The sequence below is a fragment of the Melospiza georgiana genome, chromosome Z, assembly GCF_028018845.1.
Source record: "Melospiza georgiana isolate bMelGeo1 chromosome Z, bMelGeo1.pri, whole genome shotgun sequence".
NCBI lineage: Eukaryota > Metazoa > Chordata > Aves > Passeriformes > Passerellidae > Melospiza > Melospiza georgiana.
This window is the reverse complement of record NC_080465.1, coordinates 69,598,278-69,622,967: the sequence shown is the minus strand read 5'-3', so window position 1 is coordinate 69,622,967 and position 24,690 is coordinate 69,598,278.

The window sequence follows — 24,690 nt, the reverse complement described above, 5'->3', positions numbered from 1 at the left end:
ACCTTCTAGGCCATGCCCTGAGTAAGATGCAGGCAAGCATTTCATGACCTTAATTTCTCATATGGTTGACTCATTCTACCTCCTGAAGTCAGCTCTCGATTTCTGAATGTATTTTCCTTTCATCTTCTGCTCATGGCTGTCATATTGGTTAGAAGATATTCCTGCTATTAACATTGGGAGTAGTAGTCTTCCCCTTCTCAAGACAACTGGGAAATTTTGGGCAATGATCAGAATTATCACAGGAATGTAACATATTTAGTGTGTTCCTGGCCATATACAAAAATAAGTAAATCTCTTTCAACCCTCTTATTTATAGACCCCACTATAAAAAAATGCCAGAAGCCTCCTTATGTGTGGGTGGCTACATGTGCTTCCTGGCATGGATATCCAGCACAGCTACAACCACACCAGATTTCCTCTGTGCCTTCCATTTGGCTCCTTCCACCTGAGGCATGTGGAGCCACAGACTGAGCTTCAGCCTGGCATCACCTTCCTTCCAGTGCCCTAGTCACAGAGGATTAATCAGAATATAGGGATAGCCCTCTTGTTTATGCCCTATCCCCATTGTGGGACCACTCATATCACCTGATGCCCCACCCTTCCTACCAAAAAGCCTTTCTGGTGACTCAGTGTAACTGACAGCAGTTAAGAGCCATTGCCTTCTACACACCAGACACTGCACTGAGCAGAAGAAAAAGACGGCCACCCATTTAGAATGATTTACAGTGGCAGTAGGTCTGGTTTGATGGCTTCTCTCAGAAGGAAATTAAAATTACAATGGCCAGCTGTCTCTTCAGTTAACGGATCATGAGCCTGAAAAATATGAATTGTGTCCAGTTATTTTGAAGGCTTTAATTGTCCTCTTTGATGAGAAGAATACTATCAGAAACATTAAAGTAACAGATGGTGGATTACCAGATCAGTTAAGGGCATTCTCAGTTCAGCAGCTCTAACTGAAGAGGAGAGGGGTCTTGAAATTCTTCCCCCTGCTTGTCCCCAATGACTGATCATACAAGATCTTTAGTCCCCTGAAAGCAGACTGACATTTCAGTACTTCTTCATAATGGTAGATGTGGCATTGCAGAAAGGGAGCTGAGAAATCTCGCTGTGAGGTTGAGCAATGATGTTACTGTGCAGAAGCAAATGTGCCATTTGGCAAGAGGGAGCACACGTGTTTATCCTAATTGTCCACAACCATTACTGCAGTGATTCTTCTACTCTGAAAAGTCTGCAGTGGTTTCAGTTTCGATTAAGTTCAACTCTACAACCAGTTGTGATTAAGGTGTCTAGAGCAGGACTTTGGCACCAAATATCTCAATTTGCACTTCAAACTTTTTTTTACTTCTTTAAAATGAGAGAAAATTTTATTTTGTGCATTACAGGGATCATTAGCAATTAAACTAAACAGGCAGCAAATTGATTTCAAGAATGAAGTGTCTGAAAAATGTATGTGCCTCAAATGCATCAAAGAGATTACATGAGTGGAATGGGAAACGGTCATTCACTGGAAATAAGTGGAAAGGTTTTATTCAAGGAAAAAAAAAACCAGAAAGCCTTGAGAAAGGCCTGAGAGATTACAGTAAGTATACACCAGGGAGATTTTTCAGACACAGTATTTATTCTAAAAAGGGATGAGAAGACTCAGAGACGGTATACCAATGATGAAGTAGAAGTTGAACAGATCAGCTCATAAGCTTTCCTGCAAAGTGCTGAAACATGCAATGTTTTCTGGGATAAAAGACTTCTGCTACTGAAAAAATTACCATGCATATTGAAGAATAAGGATGAGCAGTGTTTTACTCATCAATAAAACTTCCTGAGTCAGAATAAAATTGTTTAGTATAATACATATTTCCTTTAACACTAAGTGTAGGTGAGATTTTGAAGTATGATGCACTATAAAGTCCATGACCCAAAACATTTGATAAGAAGGAGGAATTTTTTTTCTTGTGGGGCAGTTCCTGAATTCCTCTATTATTTATTCACTTGCTAACTGCCCTGTAAACTCAAGAACTCTGATGGCCTATGGTGAATCATTATTCTTTGATTATGTCTTTGAGTTATAGTGAATTACATAAGTTCATTGTGATGCAGACTTGGAAATTATTCAGTGATGTTTTATCTTTTTTACTTATTCTTTTTATAGATACATGGATCCATTTTTTTAACTATATTAGAGCACTTTGAGGCTTACATTGCCAAGCCACTGCAACACTTCTCAAGTGCCTGGCATTACTTTGTTTCTCACTTTCTATCTTACAAGAAGAAAATATTTTGTGAAGATCACAGAGTGTATTCTTGGGTTTCTCTCTCTGTGGAAGAGACACAGATTTTGCAGCATGCCTTTCAATGTGAGAATTCTGCAAATTTACAAATTTCATTCAATTTAAACATGGACTTTTTCCCCCCAGAGTTTGGTCTAGAAAGTAAATTGAATCTACTACTTAGCAAACAGAGTTTAATCAAAAATCCAAGACACACTCAAGTCTTGAATATGAGGTAATTTTTACATAACTTAGATGTGTAATAAATGTTTTTGGGTGTTCTGTATACCAATGACAGATAAAAAGCTGCATTAGTTTTTCTGACTTGGCTGAACTGAGGGAAACCAGAGTCTTAAAGAGACTCTAAAATGACACTGGAAAAGGGGAGAGAGAAAAATAATCTAATGAAAATCTCCATCCGACAGCATATATTTTAGTGAGTTCAGCCAACATGCTTGAGATAGTAATGCAATATGTGGAACAAATTTCTTGTTACCATAAAAACTCAGGATGAGTGTTCCTACTTTTAATTTCATCTCATGCTGGAAAATACCTGGATTTATTTTGATTTGAATTTTGAGATATGAAAATCATCTGCATGCCTTCAAGTGTATTTATATCTCTATAGACTTTTTGATTTTGCTTCCAATTTTTCAACATTTTCAGTACCAGTAATTTCTAATATTGGCAAGATTAACAATACCACAAGTACAAGAAACCATGGGAAATCAACAGAGAAAAAAATCCTGTGCAAACTCCAAATTAAAGTATCTATTAAAGATCAACAAACCCAAAATTCCTCCTGCATATATGTTGTAGCTCCTTAACACCAGCCATTGTGGCAAGAAGGAAAGAAAGACATTAAGGAAAAATGTGATTTGCCTTCCAGAGCAAGGATGCATAATCTTTGATTTAACAGATGTAAGGAAAAAGCACCAGCAGATGTGTGCTAAAAGGAATCCTTTTTAAGACAAGTAATTCACCTAAACAGTGTGCATGTTTGGGTTGGGTCATGGGTATCTAGGTGTGGGTGATAGGAAAACATCATGAGTTTTCAATTCCAAAACCAGCTTCCCAGAATCTAAATGAAGAATGATATTTATTGTAAGCATAATGAATTAATGTGCTGGAAGAAATCACACTCACCTGTGATTGTTTCTCTCACCAGGCAGTAGCTGGGTAACAGCAGGCCGGCAACAAGCAGGAAAAATTCCAGGTTTACATAACAAAACACTTTGATTTCTTTTGTGCTTCATCTGCAACAGATTTGTTATGAGATTACTTAGCTGCTGTCCCCACTAACACACTGGCTATTGTGGATCTGCCCACCACCTGAAAGTGTCCTTAAACACGTGTGGCAGAGGCAGTTTTGCTCATGGCTCTGGAAATTGTAAATGTTGTGTTGGGAGCATGAGGTTCACATTTCCCAGAGAGTTCAGTGCTGTGATTTCCTGGCAGTGCTGCTCCTGGTGCCGCTCCCGTGGTGGAGCAGGGTCCTGAGGAGCAGCAGCAGCAGCATGGAGCCTCCCTGTGCGCCGGTGCCGTGCAGGGACAGGGAAACTCTGTGCCCACAGCACTCCACCAGCAAGCCCAGGGAAGAAGGCTGCTCCAGGGACTTGCTGAGGTTTACAAGGCACATCTAAGATCCTGCTCAGCCCACCTCCACACAGACACATTGTAGGGAGATCAGGAATATCTTCATGCTAACTCATTTGTGTTTTTACCTGTCACCAGTCATAGATGTGCCTTAACTGCTGCCATAAGCTGCTAATCAAGCTCAAATGAGCTCTACCAGATAAGTGCTGTTTAATGCAAAGGTGTCTTGGGGTTTGTGGTTTTTTGGTTTATAAATAAAATCCTATGCAATAAAAGGAAATTATTTTGTATAAAGACACTGCAGCCCAGGCCAAAGCCACTGCTATAACCCGGTTATAAGGTATTTTATAGTTCAGGTCACATCAGGCTCCTATGGCAGATGTTCTGTTCTCTTTCTAAGGGTCTATTCAGAAGTAAACTCTCATAGTGGAAGGACACTTTGGCTCAGTTGTGGCTCTGCACAGAAAAACAGCCATCAGCAGTCACAATTCAGTGGCACTCATCAGAAAGCTGCTGTTTGCCAGCTGGGTTGGGGTAACTATGTATGTGGATGCTCCCTGCCTCGGGCTGAGGTGAAGTAATCCCAATTAGCTCAGCCTTAGTGAAAGAATGCCAAGCTCGTATAAATTCCTATGCATTGCCACAGACAAGTAGCACACATGTGGACATTGCTCTGACACAGTTGATGCGCAAGAATGTGTTTGAGTCCTTCCTCTTTAGAATCAAATTGCTATTATAATTGTTTTTTAATTATATTTCATTTTCCCTATAAAAGAAAGTGCTTTACCTAATCAGCCTGATCCAGTTCCCCCTCCTGCCCATTACCAAAACATCAATAGCTTTATAGGAGTAGCATCAGGGGCCTAAATGTCATTTAATTTGTTATTTAACATGACAGCCATTTAACATGACTGCAAGCTAAGCACTTAACCATTTTCATCAAGGTCAGTTAAAGCTGAGTCTTTTGTTCTCAGGACCATAAAGAGTGAGCTCCCCATTTCTGAGGGGCTGAAATGTTATTGTTTTGTTCACAGCTCTGGGATTAGTAACATGAGGCAAAAATCGTTTTTATTTTAAAATGATACTCTAGTTAAGCATGGGTGGGAAAGGTCAAATGATCATATAACACAAATATGAACAGTTTTTCAACAGCATGGTTTTTAGTGAGCAAACTGGAAACAAATTTTTTTTCCAGACCAAATACACTTGGAATGGATTGCCCTTGGGAATATATTCATACTTGTAATAACAGCTCTAGTGCTGGATCTAACTTTGTGAAATGGAGTCACTGATAAAAATGGGGAATATCAAACATCTGCATTTCATTATGATTAGTGCTAAAAAAAAAAGGAATTCTATTTAATCTCTCAAAACATTTCATCATTGTGAATAAAGGAGGTTAGGAAGTTCACCAGAGTTTTGCACACGGCTTGTTATACAGGCAATTGAACAAGAAATGTAAGACAAAGCTTACAATCTGCATAAGCATGACAATACACGAGCAAAAAGAAATCCCTGACCACATAGTTAAAAATAAATTAATATTTCTATGAAATACATTAATAACAAAATGTTAATGATCAACCAATCTTTAGTCTGTAGAGTTCCTTGCTTTCCATTTTCACATTGATTTAAGGGCTGTTGGAAAATTGAGTTTCCCTCTCGGGTCACTGCCCTGTGTGTACAGAGAGGCTCAACATCACTTTGCAAACACTTGTGACTCATTCTGATTAATGGGAAGAAGACTGTAAATCAGAATAACTTATGTATCACTAAGATGGCACGGTTGTACATAGCACTAGAATTCCATAGAAAGAGCTTCCCCATAGATTTATCCTCCTATAATTTCCAGGAACTCCTAACTTTTCAATGCTTTTTACATACAGTGAGAAATTAGGAAAGAGGTGAGACAGAGTGGGAGGAAGAATGAATGCTGAGCTCCATACAGACCAAGGAACAGAATAAAATTTTGGAAAATGTATGTCATTCTTCTTTGAAGAATGTAATCTCTAATATCTTCCTCTCAGCTTCTGTAACTTCTGACACTTCACATTTATTTGATGATTACCGGAACGTTTACTCGTGGGCTCTTAAATGGCCTTGCCTTTTCCATTTTATCTTCCTCATCTTCAGTAGTTTCATGTATCATGTGGGCTCTGCCACAAGCCAAAGAATGAGCATGGCTTTGTCCCAAACCCATCACTGAAATTCCTGAGCCATGCAAAGAGTTGTCTCTTTGGCAGGTCTAAGCCGTCCCTCTCCCAGGCAGCAGCAACCCAACACTCCCTTCTCTCCAGAGACAAAGATCTCACTTTCTAAGACGGGAGTGTGTGTCTCCTGAATGCAGCATCATTTTTGCATTGGTTCCAAATGCACTAACATTTTCTGGTTCAAAAGCAAGCACGATTTCCCTTGAATAGTACTGTGCAAAAAGCAGGACCATCCAAACTCAACAGAGAAAACATGGATTCCCGAAGAATCTGGACTGGTTCCTAAGTTTCTGGTAATATTTTTTCACACAGGACATCTGCTTCTATTTTTTGCATTTCCTCAGCTTCTAAAGATAAAATTTGAATAGAGAGATTTTGGTGTTAAATCATAAGCACAGATGTGCTGAAACTGGCACAGTTCTTTTAATGGTAATGCTTTAGAGAGAGAAGTTGGGAGCAACTGGAATGGATCAGCTTCCCACTGTGAGTATAATGTTGAGGTTTTCAACTTCCAATATATCAGAAGACAGTGCCAGTTGCTGAAATATGCTGGTAAGTTTCTTAGCAGAGCTTCTAATTTCGTCGCAGTAATTATCTTTAAGGTGTTTTCCAAATGTGCCACTTTGGGAATTTCTGTCTGTGAAGCCATTTCTGGGAAGACCTTTCACAAATTCCATACACAAACAGTAAAAACTGTAAAATGTGTGAAATTGTACTAGCTCTCTCCCTTAATACAAAAACCAGCAAGTTGAATCCCAAATTATTGCACCATATGGTCCACCTTTCCAGACCTTCTCTTGCTCATAGCTAATGTATGACTGTAAAAAGTTATATAAAATGATGCCTTTTGAAGCCATGCACCTCAGCTTGTCACTTTGATAGAATACAACAGTTCAATGTTTCTATAAGGGATTTTCCTCAGCCTTCAGATGTTCTCTGAACACCTGATTTTCTTAGGCATTTAAAGTAAACACTTCAGAGACAGGTTTTGAAAAATGTAGATTGCAACCCATGAACATTTATTACTTAGTCTTGGAATCCACAAATTAGCATGAGATCTTAAGATGAGTCAATGGGAACCTAACTTTCTAGCATGGAAGGAGAGTTCAATAAATCTGATTCCTTCTTGTGGATGAGAGGCTGGGCACGACCTGGGAATGTGAGCCCTGCCCAGGGAGCCAGCTGCATCCTGAGCTGCGTCCAGAGCAGCCCCACTTGTCTGCCCACATGAGAACCCACCTGCAGCACTGCACCCAGCTCTGCAGCACAGGACATGCACCAAGGGCAGAGGAAGGCCAAGAAGATGAGAAGGCTGGAGCACTTGTACGTGGAAGGCTGAGAAAGTTGGGTTTGTTCAGCCTGGAGAAGAGGAGGCTCCAGGGTGACCTCAGAGCAGCCTTCCAGTACCTAAAGCTACGTAAATCTCACAGAAAAGCCAAAGAGGGGCCTTTTACAGAGGCATGTACTAACAGGACAAGGAGACATGGCTTTAAACTGAAAGAGGGTGGATTTAGGTTGGATATTAAGAGGAAGTTTTTACTGAGAGGGTGGTGAGGCAGTGGAACAGATTCCCTAGATAGACAATGGATGTCTCATCCCTGGAAGTATTCAGTGCCGTGTTGGATGGGACATTGAGCACCCTGGTCTAGCAGAAGGTGTCCTTGCCTGTGGTGGGGGAATAAGAACTAGATGATTTTTAAAGTTCCTTCCAACCCAAACCACTCTATATTCTATGAGCAGCCCTACTCAAGTTCATGCAAGCATGACTGAACTGCCATTTGAAAATTTCCAGATTCCAGAAATTGAAAAAACTTTCATATTTTTAAAACATTCAAAGCTTCTTAAGACTAAATCATAAAAAACTGTGAATTCCCAGATCACATCTACAAGGCCATTGAAATGCTAATTTGTTAATTTGGGATCACTGGGTTCTGAGACCATCTAGAACCAAGAGAACTTGTCAATGCTTAGTAGCAAAATGACCATGCCAACATTTCCAAAACACAGCAGGAAGTATGTCCACTTCAGTTATCTAAACAAACAGAAAGACTGCCTTCTTTCCACTGGAGTTCCATTAGAGTCTGAACATCTTCCCACAAAATGATTCAATTTTTGCCAATAAATGTCAATGTAATTGTAAATAAAAGTATTATGGTGAAAAAAACCTCAATTTTCATGTTTTCAAGCACATTTTTTTGCTTCATTTTTCAAAAATGAAATCTCCTTATTATGTAACACCACAAAAAGCAAGTGGTAAACCAGCAAGTAGTGATTGCCCTCAAAAACTATCCCAGTTCAATGAAGAATGTAATTCTCATCTTAACCATTCACTTATCTTCTCTGAATAAACAAAAACCTGGGGAAGAGGACTGCCAAGATGATTCTTATACTTAATATGCCTTTTAATAAATAAGACTTATTACAGTTTTCTCCTATATTTCAAACAGTGCATGAACTGGTGACCTTGCTGTTATGTCAGACACAGTACTTGAAGGTTTTGGAAGAAAGAGATGAAATAGAAATCCAGATGTGAATGCATGTTAAGTGTGCCTCTGATTGAGAAAATAATCAGCATCTCTTGAGCAAAAGACATAATTCACAGGCTGTGTTAGGGCTTGTGGTATGGCACATACTAAATATAGCCAAGCTATGTAAAGTGGAGCAATGAGGTTCTTTGGCACTTTTTCAGGAGCTGCACAGAAGAAAGGCCAGCTACTTCCAATTCAGATCAATATGAGTCATTTATCACTGGAAGACCCACTTAATACAAACAGGATCTTGCAGAAAGCTGGAAGGAATGAGAATGTTACAGAAAGTATCTGTCCTCTGTGAGGGGCTCCTGAAAAGACTTCTCAAGTACAGACTCATTTTCAAGGCTGAATCTCTTCTCAAGGTTATAAACACTTACCTGCAAGTATGGGGAAATACAGAGGTTTGTTGTTGGTTTGCCAGTGAAATAGCACACCTGCAAGCAAAGCCTGAGATCAATAAGTGAGCTGGGTTTCAAATACATCAGTGACTCTGTAACAAGGAGAATTTTTTTGCTCTGGATACCTTACTGAGGAATCCACCTCCCCCTCTTCCTTCTCACGAGTCAATCCAGCATCTTCTTGCTGCCTTGCTGCTGAATACCACAGGACAATTCACCATAACTGCACCCTCCCTCCTGTCCTGTACTCAACTCTGGAACAGCATCAGCCTTTCTGCCAAACGAATCCTGGCTGTGGGGCTCCTCCACAGCATCTTGGAGCTGGGTGAAATAATCAGGGTGTCACTGGATCTGCACAGGGGAATATTCCAGGAGAAGAATATTGTCTTAATTTTTAAGGAATAGAAAAGAGAAAGACGAAGGAACAAAAAGAAAAATTGAAGCGGGAAAGAGTGGAAAAAAAAGAAAACAAACAAACAAGCAAATCCCCAAAAACAGGAAAAAAGGGGAAAGGGAAAGGGAAAGGGAAAGAAAGAAAAAGAAAAAGAAAAAGAAAAAGAAAAAGAAAAAGAAAAAGAAAAAGAAAAAGAAAAAGAAAAAGAAAAAGAAAAAGAAAAAGAAAAAGAAAAAGAAAAAGAAAAAGAAAAAAAGAAAAATAATTTTTTTATCATTCTTTAAAACAAACAAGAACAATTATGTAAAATTATTTAGATTTTACATTTTTTTATTAGACCAAGGAATGGAATAGCTGGTCTCATTCTTAGGCCAATATTGTTTTTCTCCTGAGTCTGCTGGAGACAAAACTACCTGCAAGTAACCCCCTGCAAGTAACACAAGTCAGACAAGGCATGGATGGTCAGGGCAGGAGAGGCATTAGCCCTGAATTTTCCTTCAGTTACACTTATTTTTGGTAATCAAGCAAAACAGACAAGCTAGGCTTTCAAAAAGGGAGCTGATGTAAGAAATTTAAGGAGCGGGATTTTTAATGAAGCTTGTGGCCATAATTAATGGAATGGAGTGAAGATCTGGTACCAGTCCCAGCATCCCAACACAACTGGTTCATAAGGTCATGCCTGTACAAGTGGAGCTGTCTCAGATTATTCCTCTCCTGTGGTGGCTTTAATTAGGGCATCTTCCTTTAAAAGAGCCACAATGCATACCAAAAGCAGCTGGTTTGGAGGCAGGCCTGTTTCTGTGGTCTCCTGCCCCAGAGGGAGCCCAACAGGGTGTGAGTGATGTTGCTGGGTATTCCAAGAACAAGGGGAGTGAGGAGAGAAGTTCCAGGCAGCCTGGCATGTTTTTGGATAGACATTTTTGCTGCACAACTGGAGCAGTTATGACTGACACTTTCTCCCCACCACATTTCTCCTTCTGGGACTCCAGACACACACCAATGTGCACAGACAGACAAATGTCCCTGAACTCACTGGGAACTGCTCTTATGGCAGCTGTCCCCAAGAGCATTGTGAGTGGGATGCTGTTTACCCTGTTTACAGCATCTCTATTTTGGGTCCCTCCTTGTTTGTGTGGAGTGCCTGCATGTGTTTGTGAAATGCATGTTGCAGAGATAAGAGAATGTGGGGTGCTGGCCAGTCCTGTTTTCCATTACTTTTTTGGGTTCTTTTCCTGCTTCTCGTTTATGTCACCTTGTCACTTTGTTTTTTTTTGGGGTTTTTTTTTTGTGTATCTCCTTGCTTCTATAGCAATGAACAGAGTTTGCTCCTTGGCACATGCCATTCCAGCCTCTTTCTCAGCAAGAAATCTGTTTGGAAAGTAAACGAGAAGACACGGAGCAAGAGATATTCTGTATCTAAAAGCAGATCATATTAAGCTGCACAAATTTGGTGCCTTGTGCTCTAAGAATAATGTAATGTGGATCCTAACCTGATATTGGCTAAGCTGTGCATTTTGAGGGTAACTATTCCTTGAATACTAGAGCAATAAATTCAGAGAAGTTACAAAAATGAGAACATCCTGCAACTGCTGCTAAAACAAGAGCAGCATTTTGGTACATTGTATATGTAGGATACAGGGTGCTGTTGATCCCCAACCTCCAAATATGTCTTTGCAACTGCAAAAGGTTATGACTGCACTTGCAGCTTTGTTTCAGATCTGCAGTGTCAAAAATCAGCTGGCTGGGACATTTGCCATTTGTCTACCATGTCACCATGTTCTGCTGGGCTGGCACCAGTGGGAGACTTTGTGGAGAGCTGAAATGCTCGCCAGGCCATCAAGCTGTCCCACCCCACCTGCCTGCAAAATGTGTAGCACCTCTTATGTAAAAAGCACCTACCTGTCTGAAGGAAATGCAGGGGTCCAAGAAATGGTGTTCATACTCACAATGAAATACTCTTTGTCTCTGTGCCAGTACAGCTGAAATGCTTGCACTTTGATGAAAGCAAGTACAGAAGGTATTGCTCTGGTGTCACCTGGAAATTCTCCAAAATTCATAAACCATTCTGTTTGAGGTGTCCACTAAGCTCACCAAAGTCATTAGGAATCCCTTGACTCAAAAAAATTTTACATGAGATCTGTTCTAATGCATCAGCTTCTTTTGTGATTGAGCAATGTAAATCAATTTCTTGCATACCATGATGCATTTGATTTTTTGTTTTTTCTTGTATGGATTAAAGTATTTTGCACAAATGCAAATTGCATTTATAAAAAATCCATTAGTTTTAATTTTGCAGCAAAAATACTTGTGTAAACATGTAAATCTGTTTGCTAACTAACTAGCTAACTAACTAACTGACTAACTATACTAATCAAAACTACTGAAACAATTTGGGTTGTAAAAAATATCAATGATGGAGAAAAAGTAAATATGCTTTCAGGGCGGTGTTTGTTTAATTGGTTGGTTGGTTTGTTTTTTGGTTTTTTGGGTTTTTATTTAGTTGGTTGGTTTTTTAAAAGTTTTATTTTTTTTTTAAGTTGACCTCATAGACACAGCATAGCTTAGATTAGTGTGAAAGAACACCTTTCCAGGAGCACATCATGTTAGGTTTCAGAGTAAAGAGCTCTCCACTGGAGAAATCCACTACTTGCTGCAGTAGTTCCCTCTGGGATTTCTTTATTTTGTAACACTTGTTGTTGTTTTTGTGTGCTTTGGTTTGTAGTAAAACCAGATTTAGGTTGTTTTCTTAAATCAGCCTAGATAATTTATAGGCCTGTGTTAGATGCAGCGTTATGTCAGATTTTGGTAAATATAGCAGGCCCAAAGGCAGAGTTTTCAGTGGGAAAACAGCTAGATTGGCAAATGCAAGTGTGCTTGGACTTGGATAAATGCTGCAAAATACAGCTTACATATCAAACAGCTGAAGTCATCCTGCACAGCAAGAAAGTAGCAATAAGGTGTGTGGGGCTGATGGTACCTAGCACTGAGATCTAACATGGGATCAGGCCTGACTCTGCTATGGAGAGTAGTGTCAGCTCCCTGCTTCCACACTTCCACTGAAAACATCCTCAGATAATTGTCCTGGGAATAAAAGGTTTCATTCTGGCCTCTGGAAACACTCCGCTGTGGCAGCAGGGAACAGAAGGTTACTTTGGTGCCATTCTGGTTAAGGAAACAGTAATACATAACAATAATACAACTCAGCATTAAGGTTAGCATAGCTGGAAGGAAGCCAAGAAAATAGCTTTAGCTGATTCTATTTTTTGTCTGTGATGCTGTCCACCACAGCAAACAGAAGTTCAAAGGAAGCACCAGAGACCTGTTTGCTGGAGTTGCCCACACTGATGCCATTCGCTGTGCACTAGGTTTCCGAAGGTGGCATTCAGCACTTGGAAACAGGGTACCTTCTGGGTCATAGGCTCTGGTGCCCAAGCAAAGGTATCACTCTGAGTTGTGTTCTTTCCCTTCTTCCTTTCTTCCTTTCTTCTTTTCTTCCTTCCTTAGGAAAAGCAAATTTCCTTGGCACCCTCGGTGGCTGCTCTCACATTTACTGACTGTGTAGGATTTAAAAGCTGGGCTGATTGCAATCGACAGAGCTGAGACCTGGCCAGGATGGACGTTGTCTGAGGTCACACCAGGTCTGAGCTGGACCTCAGAAAAGTGGGATAGGAGAGGACTAGGAAATCATGTGCTTAATGCCGCTACTATTGTCTGTAACACCTAATTACTGGAGCAGGGCTAGCAGTCCCTGCTAGCTTGGTTTATCTGGCTAAGCCCTGGAGAGCTACTGTTGGCTGCTTGAAGTTTTCCTGCTTTTATCCCTAGGACATTGGCTGGCTCCTGACAGATGAAGTATGAAGCAATCTGTCTCCCCTCTTGCCTGGCTCAGACATGGCTCACCGAGAGGTCCCTTTGGAAAAACCTCCATAATTAGAGTGCAGTTTCCAGCACTGTGCTCCTTCCCTTTCTTTTGGCTGCCTTCTGCTTTGAATACAAGAACTTGCAAGAAATCTTCCTGAGGCAGACATGGAGATATTTTGAGACTCTTGTCATTTGCCAAAGAACTCCATTTGCAAGTCTACACACCGACCTGTACAATTCCTGAGGATATTTTCCAAAACAAGAAAAAGAAGCTCCCGGTTGTTTCTTGTTTGAAGCCTCTAATCCAGACCTATTACACCTCGCAAAAAGCCCTCTTATTGTTGCTATTTTATTCACCACATTTTTCCTGACAGAGAGGTTCTTTGCATAAATTAAATCTAGCGATTGCATAAGCGTGAATTTCATTGCCATGGTCCCTTAAAACATCTTTAATTAAAAAGAAGGAAACTACACGTCCGTCAGCCACTTCAGGCTGAGGCCTCCAGTGATTGTGTCCTGAGTGATGAGGAGGAGCAGGGGCTGTTTCCCGGCACTGACAGAGTCTGAGACACCTCAGCACTGCCAATAACCCAGCGCTTTCGTCACTCGGGCTGGGCGACGCTTCCATCCTGGAGCTTTGATCCTTGAGTCACCCCAGCAACAGGACATGGACACGGACACAGGCAGAAATACCTGAACTGGCGCCACTGACTGTGTTCAGATGCAGGAGCTGGAGAGTTAAGTTTGCACAGAGGTTTATTATACTGCCCCAGACTTCTATTACTTCTGTTCTGACTTCTATTACATCTATTACGACTTCTATTACTTCTATTACTTCTTCCATTACTACTACTATTCTATACTATTATACTTCTATTACTGGTTCTGCTTTTTTTGTCCAAAACCTCTGGACAGATCCCTAAGTTCCTGCCAGTGTTGTCTGAGATCTGTTACACAAGTGAGAGCAGGGTTTAGCTGCACTGCATGAATTGCCCACCACGGGCTGCAGCCCCACAGCCAGCACGCTCTGTCTGTGTCTGCATTGTAATGAAACAAAAGACAACGTGCTCCCTCCACACAAACTAGAAACAATGCCTCGAGCAATTTAAAGCACTCAACAGAGTTGAAAATGATCATTTAGCATGAACAAAATAGTTATGTACTGGTGTAATATTTGTGTTTTAATAAAGAAAAGAACTTCAAAGCTCATCCTTAGCCCTAGAAGTAAAAAAGAGAGGTTACAAGACATTTATTTTTTGAATATCAGAACTCTGTAGTCCTGATAGTAGTTTTAATATACAGAGCTCTGTAAAAGATATTAGCAGTGCCTTGATATGTTTGACTGAAGCTTAATAGTTTTGAAATCACTGAAAATACAATTTTTTTTCTTTATTTGAGGAACAGATGTATTTAGAATCAATTTTCAATGAGGGATGAGGATTAATGAAGCAAATTACCTCTACTTCCATCATGCTAACAACCATAACCTTTGGGACCTAGAGCAGAGGCTATCTTTTGTTTTGAGTATTTCTTTGGGTATTTTCTTGGCTCCTTTTTTAACTTCTTGCTGATTAGGTTTTTTCTTTTGCCTCAGTTTCCACATGCTTGTGGCAGGACAAGGGGTGGCAGCCAACATAAGCCCCATCACCCACTGTCATTTCCAAGCACTATGTCCAGTCACATCACTCATGGAGGTGCTAAGGAAGGACATAAAGATGGTGTCCTGTGCACTTTCAACAAATGCTGACCTACTGAAAGGCTGAATTTTTGGCTTTTTCACAGAAATGTAATTTATGCCAAAAAGTGTCCTCTTCAATCAAATTTCAGAGCCAGAGAAAATATCCACGCTTTTGTTTTTCAAATATACCTTTTTATATAACAATTTACTCCAGAAGTGTGCAAGATAGCACAATTCCAGGATACATACCACAGCACAAATATAAATTGCTTCAGTTTGATTTGGCCTAGTGCAGAATTGAGGTAACTGTTAGCAATTCCATAAGTTAGATTCATTTTTTTTTGTGAGTGAAGTTCAAGCTCCTCTGAAGGAGGTACACAACTCTTTTTTTTAAGGCATGAGCAGCCTTGATCACACGAAAAATCAGAAATTTTAGCTAAATAACAATTAATGTATGCAGTGGGGGTTTTGTTGTTATTTTTTAATATTTATTTCAGAATTATTATTGTTGTCTGGGGATATCACAGCCCAGGTCCTCTGGAAACTTTGCCAGCTGAATTACTGCCTTATCTGGGTGTTTTTTACAGCTCCAACATCAAGATTTCTAGACTGAGATGAAATATTAATAAAGGTATAAACCACAGCACTTTCTATTCCTAAAAAGATATTCCTTAAGTAGATATCCTTCACGTAATGATAATTTGTTTTAATTAAAAAATACAATCTGTATTTTAAAATCATACTCTCCAGAGTGACACAAAACATGACAGCATGTCAAAGAAAGAAGAATAGGGCAACATTATTCAAGGTAATGGAATAGTTTGCCATATTGAAAAAGACAGTCCCTCTTGAAAGGTACACTTAAATGTGTATTTTACTGCATGCAGATTTATTATTTCTCTCCCAGTGGCATTTCTAGTTTGGAGAGCCCTAAACTTGAAGTGGATCTAGAAGGAATGTGCCTGCAACCACACTGCCTATTCACCCAGGAAATTAGAAATCTTTGCATCAGCTCTGAGTCACATGTTCTTTAGAAGCTTGTATTTACAGCTTCATAGGTTTCTTACTTTGCCACTGGGATATTATGACTTAGGCTGCTGTCTCAGTGGTCTGGAGATAATGCTTGGGTTCATATTTTTCTCACTTACAGAAATACTAATGAAGACATTCACTCTGATTCCGAGAGCCTGACCTCAGTCTCTTTTGACTGATTTTGCTCAGATGCTAACACTTCAGAGTTTCACAAAAGCTTGTTTTGGTCCAGACTTTTTTATTAAAAAGATTAAAATGATAATGAGCTGTGAAAAGAAAGTGATCTAACTTTCAAAAATATTAAATTGGAGATTTATTGCCATTCACTTACAATGCATGTTGAAGATTTACCTTGAGTGTTCAAGTGTTGTAGTTGTCCTCAGTGTCACTATGCTGCTTTTCTGAAGTCATAACGATAAAGCAAAGAGAAGCCATCAGTATTCTCTGGACAGCTAACTGATCCTCTGACTCATAACAAAGACAAATAATATCAATTTACCAAGAGGAGAGAAAAGAAAAAAATCCCACAAAAATTGATGGTGACCATGATGGAATATTTACCCTGGTTCCTCATAATGTAAATAGTATTAAGATCAAACACAAGAAAACTACAGAAAAGACTCCTGTAAAGATCAGATTGTTAAAGCATCTGTTTTTAAGAAGAGAAAAAGTGTTAATGTGGTTTCAGTGCCGAATTTCACTGAAAGAGTACATTTTTAATCCCATTGTATGGCAGCAGTGAAGCGGAAGACATGCCAGAATTGTCACGTGTGTGCAGGTAAAAATCATGTCTGTGTGGTGGTGTTGAGGCTCTTTGTTCCCAAACTCTCCTGCCTGGATCTCAAAAACCAGCAGCACAATTTCACAGCACCTTTGCCCAGTCCTGCTGGCTGGGGAGGAGTTGGTAAATGGCCTTTGCACTGCCCTGGTCACAGAGGGTAATTTGCTCCAAGAGCTGCTAGACTGAGCCAGACATCCCAGGCGAGCTGCCCTGTGCCAGGACAGACGTACTCATAGCCCACAGCATCTTCTGAAACCCTGTGAGTGTATCAAAGCTGCATAAGAGCAATTTCAGGGTGGCAGGGAATAGAAATGTATGGCATGATTTCTGCCTAAAGGACCCTACCAAAACTTGCTTGAAATGAAAAAGAAAAGGGACAAAAAGGGATCACTAGGTAAGGAAGTGGACTAGAAGAGCAGAAAAATGAAAAACACTCTATTGAGGGGGAAAGGATAAGACAGCTGTTCATGGATAGGCAGCTCATCTGACGGGCGATATCATAATTTGTCATCTTTGGAACTGTCAACATGATGAGAAATGGGTGGTGGATATGCTGAAAGTCGTTCAAAAACAAATTTCAGGTATTTCAGGTGCTGGTTGATGCCAACAACAGGAACACCATAACACAGGGATCATTAAAAGTAGGGCAGGAGAGGATTTCCACCCAACCCAACTGCAACAAAGCCGTATGGGAAGGTGCCATAACAATGAGGGGGAATAGAGTTTCTGGTTACAGGAAGGGCAGGAGAACGAGGATTTGTGGTAAAGAAACCAAAGCAACATTAAAGAGTGCTTCTAGGTAGGAAGTTGATTTGAAGGGAGGAGTGTGGAAAACAAGAGAAAAGAGTTAGAGGCTGTAATTTTTAGCAGACATGGGACTGGAAATATCAAAGAGAAGATACTTGTCTGAATGCTAGCAGAGGTTTTTGTGCTCAGCCACATAACAAAGGTTGTTAAATATTTGCATTAACAAACTTAACTCAAAAAGTGGGATCATGCAAAGAACAAGCTGCATACTCTACTACAGTAACATATGGGTGGAAATTAATTATTTCCAGGACATGCAAGATCTGGAGATACAATACATGACCAAAGAAGAGAGGCTTGTGAACTAGGAATGTGTTGAGAGAAGAGAAGGCTCAGATATGAGTTGACCATAGAATAGCAGTGAAATGTCAAAATAATGCACTTATGACAAGCAAGATATTAGTCAGGATTTACCCAGATTATTTTTTTTTTATTGTGAAATATTTTGGTAACAATTTGCTTATTTGTGCTCCTGGCAGCCATGTTCAATAAAGTTTCAAAAAGAGCAAACTAAGAGGCTGTTAAGGTAGTCAAAGGTATGCAACTCTCAGATGAAGACACCTGAAAAAGACTTCACTACTATAGGAAAATGAAGGCTGAATAAATATGGCTGAAGGGACTGTGTTTGCTGTCCATACCTTTCTAATGAGGCGTACATTAGAAGAGAAAAGAGCTACTTATATTACAGGACAATACTGACACAGGAGCCAAGTATTTAAATTGGCTATCTAGACATTTTTGCTGAAAACTGTAAATAAAAAAAAAAAAAAAAGTGATGGTAAATTCAAAAAAGGTCATTCCTGGAGCAGCAGGCCAAAACTTTTTCGTTTTGCTAAAATACAATACCCCCCATCAGAATGTACTCTTAGGTGCTTTAAATCAAGAGATGTTGCAATTTTACTGTGTCTCTGTGGAATTTTCCCTTTGGCCTTACCATGTATTCAGATGTCCGTTCAAAACTCACCATGAGCTCCAGATATGATCATAGTTTTCAAGTGTTTTGTTCTGTGGGACACATTCCTTAGTTTTTATACTTTTCCAATTTCAGCCAGAAAACTAGCCCAGCTCTGGTAGCCAGGGTGTTTTTTTATTTGCATCTTCTGCCTTTTGGCCTTCTACTGTCAGAGAAGCTGCTAGTTTTATTTGCCTAGTTCCTAGGCCTAAAGACAGAAATGCTGAGAACTCCCAAATTTTCATAATCCTGGTCTCTGCAGCTGGCCTCCGAGACTTTGCTCTGCCTCAGCTCTGCCTCTTTGCTCAGGCTTGGCAGCCAGAGCCCATCTGCAGTGATCAAAGGCAGGAAGCATCCAGCACTCCCTCAGCCCCAGACCTCGTTGCGACACAGGCCCTGGGCAGGCCCTGCAGTGGGGTTCTTTGGGCTGTGATCTACTGCACACCCACACAGAGCTCACTGACTGCACTGTGCCTCTGCCCGTGCAGGATATATGGATTTCATTCCGCAGTGAGGGCACTTCAGATGGGAAAAACTGCGTGCCACTTGGAATTCTCCAGTGGTGGAAAAAAGGCAAGAATTGGACCCACGCAGCCTTTTGTGGCTTTTTAACAGATAAAGCTGTTCTGAAACATGACTGGTTTGTTTTTGTTTTTTCTTTTTTTTTTCAAACAAACTCAAGTCTTCCTTTTACTTGGCTTGGGGGTTTTTGCAATATAAATTCAGGTTCTGTCTTTCTTCCAAGATTGTGTGATGACAGGGGCTCTGCTGAATGATGATGTCATGATAGACTAAAGAGAATACAATTGAGCAATTTGACAGGAAACCTGACTTTTTGTTGGACTATGCTCAGTCCTTTGTTTTTGACTGTTTAACCACTCTAATACAATACGTGATATTTTTGCCATTTCCACTAAGGAATAATGGGTCACGGTAAAATTCCTAAAAAACTCCTTAGAGTTTCTCCCAGGCTAAAGAAGAACAATAAAATTGAGTGTCCAAATGGTTTGTTGATTCAATTCAGTATGTAACAGTGATCTAACTGGATGGGAGTCCATTTAAGTAAAAATTAATATCAGATAAGAAAACATTAACCAATCCTCGTACTTCCAAAGAAAAGCACCAAATACGATGTTTCTCAGTGCTCATAAAATGGCAAAAAAGGGACACTTTCAAAGTCTCTTTCAAATCCACTTTGAAGCAGCAGATCCTGCCTCCCAAACTGTGTTTTTATCCATAACAAAGAAAAGTCATCTAATATTCTGGAAGACAGAATGGGTGGTTGCTTTGCATTTCTGAAAACTATGATTTCTTTTTTTAAATGAAAAAGATCCTTTGATTTAATCATTATTTTGCTAAAGGAAATAAAAAATTGAGTATTCTTTCTATGAAGAGCTACCATAACTACAGTTTCTGGTGTGATCACAAGTTGTTTAATAGGAAGACATTGTCTAAAAAAATCTAGAAATATATATGATCATAGATTTTCAAAGTGAAGTCACCCACCATTTAAAAGAGGTCCATAAGTGCTAAAAACCATTAAGCTAAATTATAAAAATATCCCATTTTTTAATTTTCCAAAAGTTGGTGTAGTCCAAATATTTTAGTATTTTAGTTTTAAAAAAACTTGAAGCCTCTGCATAAATTTCATGTTATTGGTTTATGAAATATTTACCTAGAAGGGCTGGATGGCCCATGCGGCTAAAATCCTTTCTGAAACATTTACTTTAAAAATACTCCACATGCTTAACCTTTGAACTTGCATCTTGCTCGGAACTGAAAAGCAGAAGGAAGCAAGACCTTGTGGCTCTTGTACAGGCACCACTGCATGCATTTCACAAAACAAGGGATGAAGGAAACTGTGATCAGATAGCCAGAGACTCTCAGACTGGGCATGTGAAGAGAAAAGGAGGTGTCACCTCACACCTCCGTGTCTCACTCCTGCTTTGGAGGAAACGGGACAAGGCATTTCTCTGCTGGTTGGGCTGTGCTGGGGATGGTTGCTGCAGCAGCTGCAGGGATACAGGATGAGCCCATGAGACTGCAAAATGCCATGGCACAGGGACAGGGCAGCCCTGCTGGTGTCCCTCTGGGGTCATTCCCACCTCTGACCTGTGCTGGGAAAAGAGGATTTGTCCATGCGTTTGGGGAACAGCTCCCAATAAGGGGCAGAGTCACTTCCCACAGGTGAGAGAGGAGACACCAGTAGCTAAAACTCAGCAAGGCAGACCTAATGCAGATTGTCCTTATCAAAAAATACAGGCTGGGCTGTGTGAAAGACCGTATGGAAATACAGCCTGCCTAACCCTGAAATCTGATCAGCTGAAACTGAGCTATAATACACTATTCAGTTAACCTCCTTACAAATAATTCAGTTGATTTAATAATATAAACTCTTTTTTTCCTTTATTGAACCACATTATTTTGGTACAAAATATGATTCTAATTATTCATTTCCTCCCCTTAAGCAGTATCAACATTATCCACTTTCCAGGATCAAGTTTCTATTAGGTGTATTAACTCAAACTCTTAGCTTAATTGTCTTTGCTGGTCTTGTCCTTGCTGATAATTTGGCCCTCTATATTCATTTTATATGGCCAGGAAAAAAAAAAAAAAGGTTTCTTTCTTCGTTTTTTCCACTGCTACCTAAGTAAGACTAAACTTAGTAGATGAAAATGACCTCGACCACAGAGAAAAAAGCAAAGTATCTGACAATGTGCCTCAAATCTAATGCAGTAATATGTGGTGAAAGGCTTGGCCACTGCCTGCATGGATGTGCTGCAGTATTCTTGAGCATGCACATCAATGCTTTCCCAAGCACACAAAAAATGCAGCAATGGAGGTGCTGCATGTGTAACCAGCTCATTTTTGCATCTAACACACTCAGTACAACACCAAATCCTAATAAGAGCAACCAGTTCTGCACAAGGACTGCAAGAACCAACAGAATGTTTCTGAGGCCATTTTGATTGAATTTATATAAAATACGCCTTCCAGTCAATAATACAGGCTAGCTAATATGCCATCTGCATCTGCATAGAGAGCACCATCTGCAGGGAGCTGCTCTGGAATCCGCAGGTCCCAGTTTCCCTGGTCACCCTCTGTGTATTTACATGCCACTGTAATGCAACTGTAAAATGAGCTGCTGTGCATTGTCAGAGAGCTGAGGGAGAAATTTTCACAGTCAATATAACTGAATCCATAGGTCTTTGAGTAAGTAAATCAGAAGTTGTCCAAATGTTTAATGCTGGAGTTGGATGAATGAAGAACAAACAGAATCTGCAAAACATGTGGCACAAAAATCAGGCATATTCACTGTATCTGATATTGGATGACACATTGACAGAGCACAGGCTGACTTCTTTGACAGGATTATCACATGATGGGGAGGGACAAGGAGATGTTCTTGCTCAGGAGATCAGTCCTGGGCAGTTTCTCTGTCCAGCACAGCAGGGAGGACACTAGTGATGAATGCAAGTCTATATCCTGCTGTAAGTTTAAAGTGAGCTGAAGGTTTTAATATCTGATAGTAAAAAATAAATCACAATTTAATGGTCCTCTTGATGTTAAGAATTTATACTCTGAACATACTTGATGTTCAGCTGTTAATAGCTACATAAGTTATAGAAACAAAACCAAAAACCCCCAAAACCAAAACAAAAACCCCACCATATCTCTATAGGAGAGACAGGGCCAATTATCCAGGCAAATTCCCTTCTCTGTCCTATTTTGACTGAAAATTATAGTGATGTAACTCTTACATATGAGAAAGTCAGAATAAAGATATGATCTGCAACTTTTTTACTGTTGTGTCTCCTGATATTTCCAGGAGATGCTATGCTACAGGTGAAAACACATAAAAATATATTCTTCCTTTTTGGAAAACTCTAAGCTGTAGATTGAGCTTTCCCCTTTCTATTTTCATGTTTTACTGGAAATTTCTGTTTATTGAAGTCAGTTTAAATGATCCATCAGGTGAATAATTGCATTTTAAATGCTGGCAAGAGGCACAAATGAAAGGCATCAGTTTGCTTAAGGTCCCTTCTGTACATAGTCTGCAAAAACAAAGAGCATACAATTTCACAAAGACAGCTGAAGTGCAAATGATTGAGTAACAAAGACACTCAAAAACACACAATAATTTGGTTGTCATTAGCTAGTCCTTTCCACAACCAAAAAAACCCATATCCATAAATGACAAGGTATACTTATTTTATTATTTATATTCCTTTCATCCTGAATTTGGGAGAACATAGACTACAAATCTACTAGGGTTTCTGTGCTTGAACTTTAGAGCCCACTGGCATAGCTGGTTCTTTAGAGCCAGCTGTGAGGTTCTGAACATCCCCCTGAAGCTGCCTCACGGCTGGTTATAGTAGTCTGGTGACTCCCAGTTGATCAGTTACTGCCTGCCTCTGGATACCATGGCCACACATTCACTAAGCACCAGCTTCCTTGGCGAGGCCTTGCTTTCTGAGCTCTGTGGGAAGCTCTGTCAGGTTCCTGAACTGCTTGTGGTGCCATGGGTGGCAGTTTTTTACTCCAAGAAGGAGAAAAAAGGCTCAATCCCAAGAAGGAATTGCCTGGTTTATAACAAAGACAGAATTGAGAACCATGGTGGAATGAGGCCAGCTTGCAAGTAAGCACAGAAAAATCCTAGAGGGTCAGACACCTCAAATTATCTTCCTAATATTATTGATTATTGGCAGATCCCATCTGTTCATATCACAAACACGGGCCTGCAGTGAGCCACGGGCATTAAACGCATTTTGGTGTTTGCATGGAAGTGTTGTTAAGTTACGCATTTTTCATAAAGAACTACATTTGAAATGTTGTGAAAAGTTTATTAATATCCAGTGGCCACAGTGAAAAGTTAATGGATTATAGAGGTGGATAATTTATTGGTTGTTTAATTAAGAACAAAGGTGGTTAAGAATCCCAGCAAAAGTACGTCAAACCTGTCTCTCAAGTAAGAAAATGTTTATATTTTCACTTGAGAAGAAAAATGTTCAGAAGAACAAAAGATGTGAGTTTGAATGAATCCTTGATTAACACAGGAAGTCACTGGATAGAAAAGGTCCCTCTGCCATTGAAACTGCGATATTCTGATTAAAATTTAAAGATTGCAATGTGTGCCAGAGATTTGGAGACTGACTAAACAGCTTGCTATCAGCAACCAGACTTCAAGGAAAGCCCCAGAAAGAAAATACATGCATGCTTTACTTTTATTTTCTAGTAATCCTTGGTACTTCTGTAACCATGTTGGCTGTGTTTGGATTTTGTAAATAAAATACTTTTACTTGCTTTCACCCTAACCTGACCAGGTCAAAGCATCTGGCGAACATCAAAGCACACCATCCAGACAACAACAGGCCTTCTTATCTGGTGCTGGCTCACTCCTGCAGAGTGAAGTGCTCCAATCCATTTCTCCAAGATATCTAAAATGGAAGCACAAATTATTTCCATTAAGGTATAGGATGAGCTTTGCAATTCAGATAACCAGAGATAAGTTCTGGTGGTGTGTCCAAAGACTGTCTAGAAAATGAAAACTGGAAGAACTCTAATCACAGACATTAATTGTCTGTGGTTTATGGGCTCACAATTAAAATGCTAATACATTCAAGAATTTTCATCAGCTTTAGAGCAGCCTACCGTGAATCTCATAATATTTAGTGCAAGTCAAACTCCCATTCAGAAATCTCAAACTTTCAGTCATTCAGATAAAAGGAGCAAACAGTACCAGCTTGCCTCCAGTAAAAAATTACCCAGCTCAAGCAATGAAAAACAAGCAGTCAAGCAGAGCAAGCCACAAACAATTTCATAACCATGGAGGTGCAACTGGCACAACTAGAACTATTTAAAGTCTCTAGCTGTGTCAACTAAGTGAGTCAATGATTGTTTGACGAGAGAGCAACTTCTTACTAACAATGAGTGATAATCACACTCCGTTTAGTGATTCAGACTCTACAATCAACCCGGCTCTCTGGTCAGCCAAAGTGGAGATTACATGAGATACTTGAACCTGCAATTTCAGTGTTTCCCGCTTTGGCAAATTCAGAAATATATGAAACATCTTTCTGCCATTGTTTTGGCTGTTTTGATAGTAAATGAAGATCTAAAAAGATGTGCAGGTTAAAAACTACAGGAAAGAATAAATTTTTGGTTGAACTCAATGAATGGTTAATG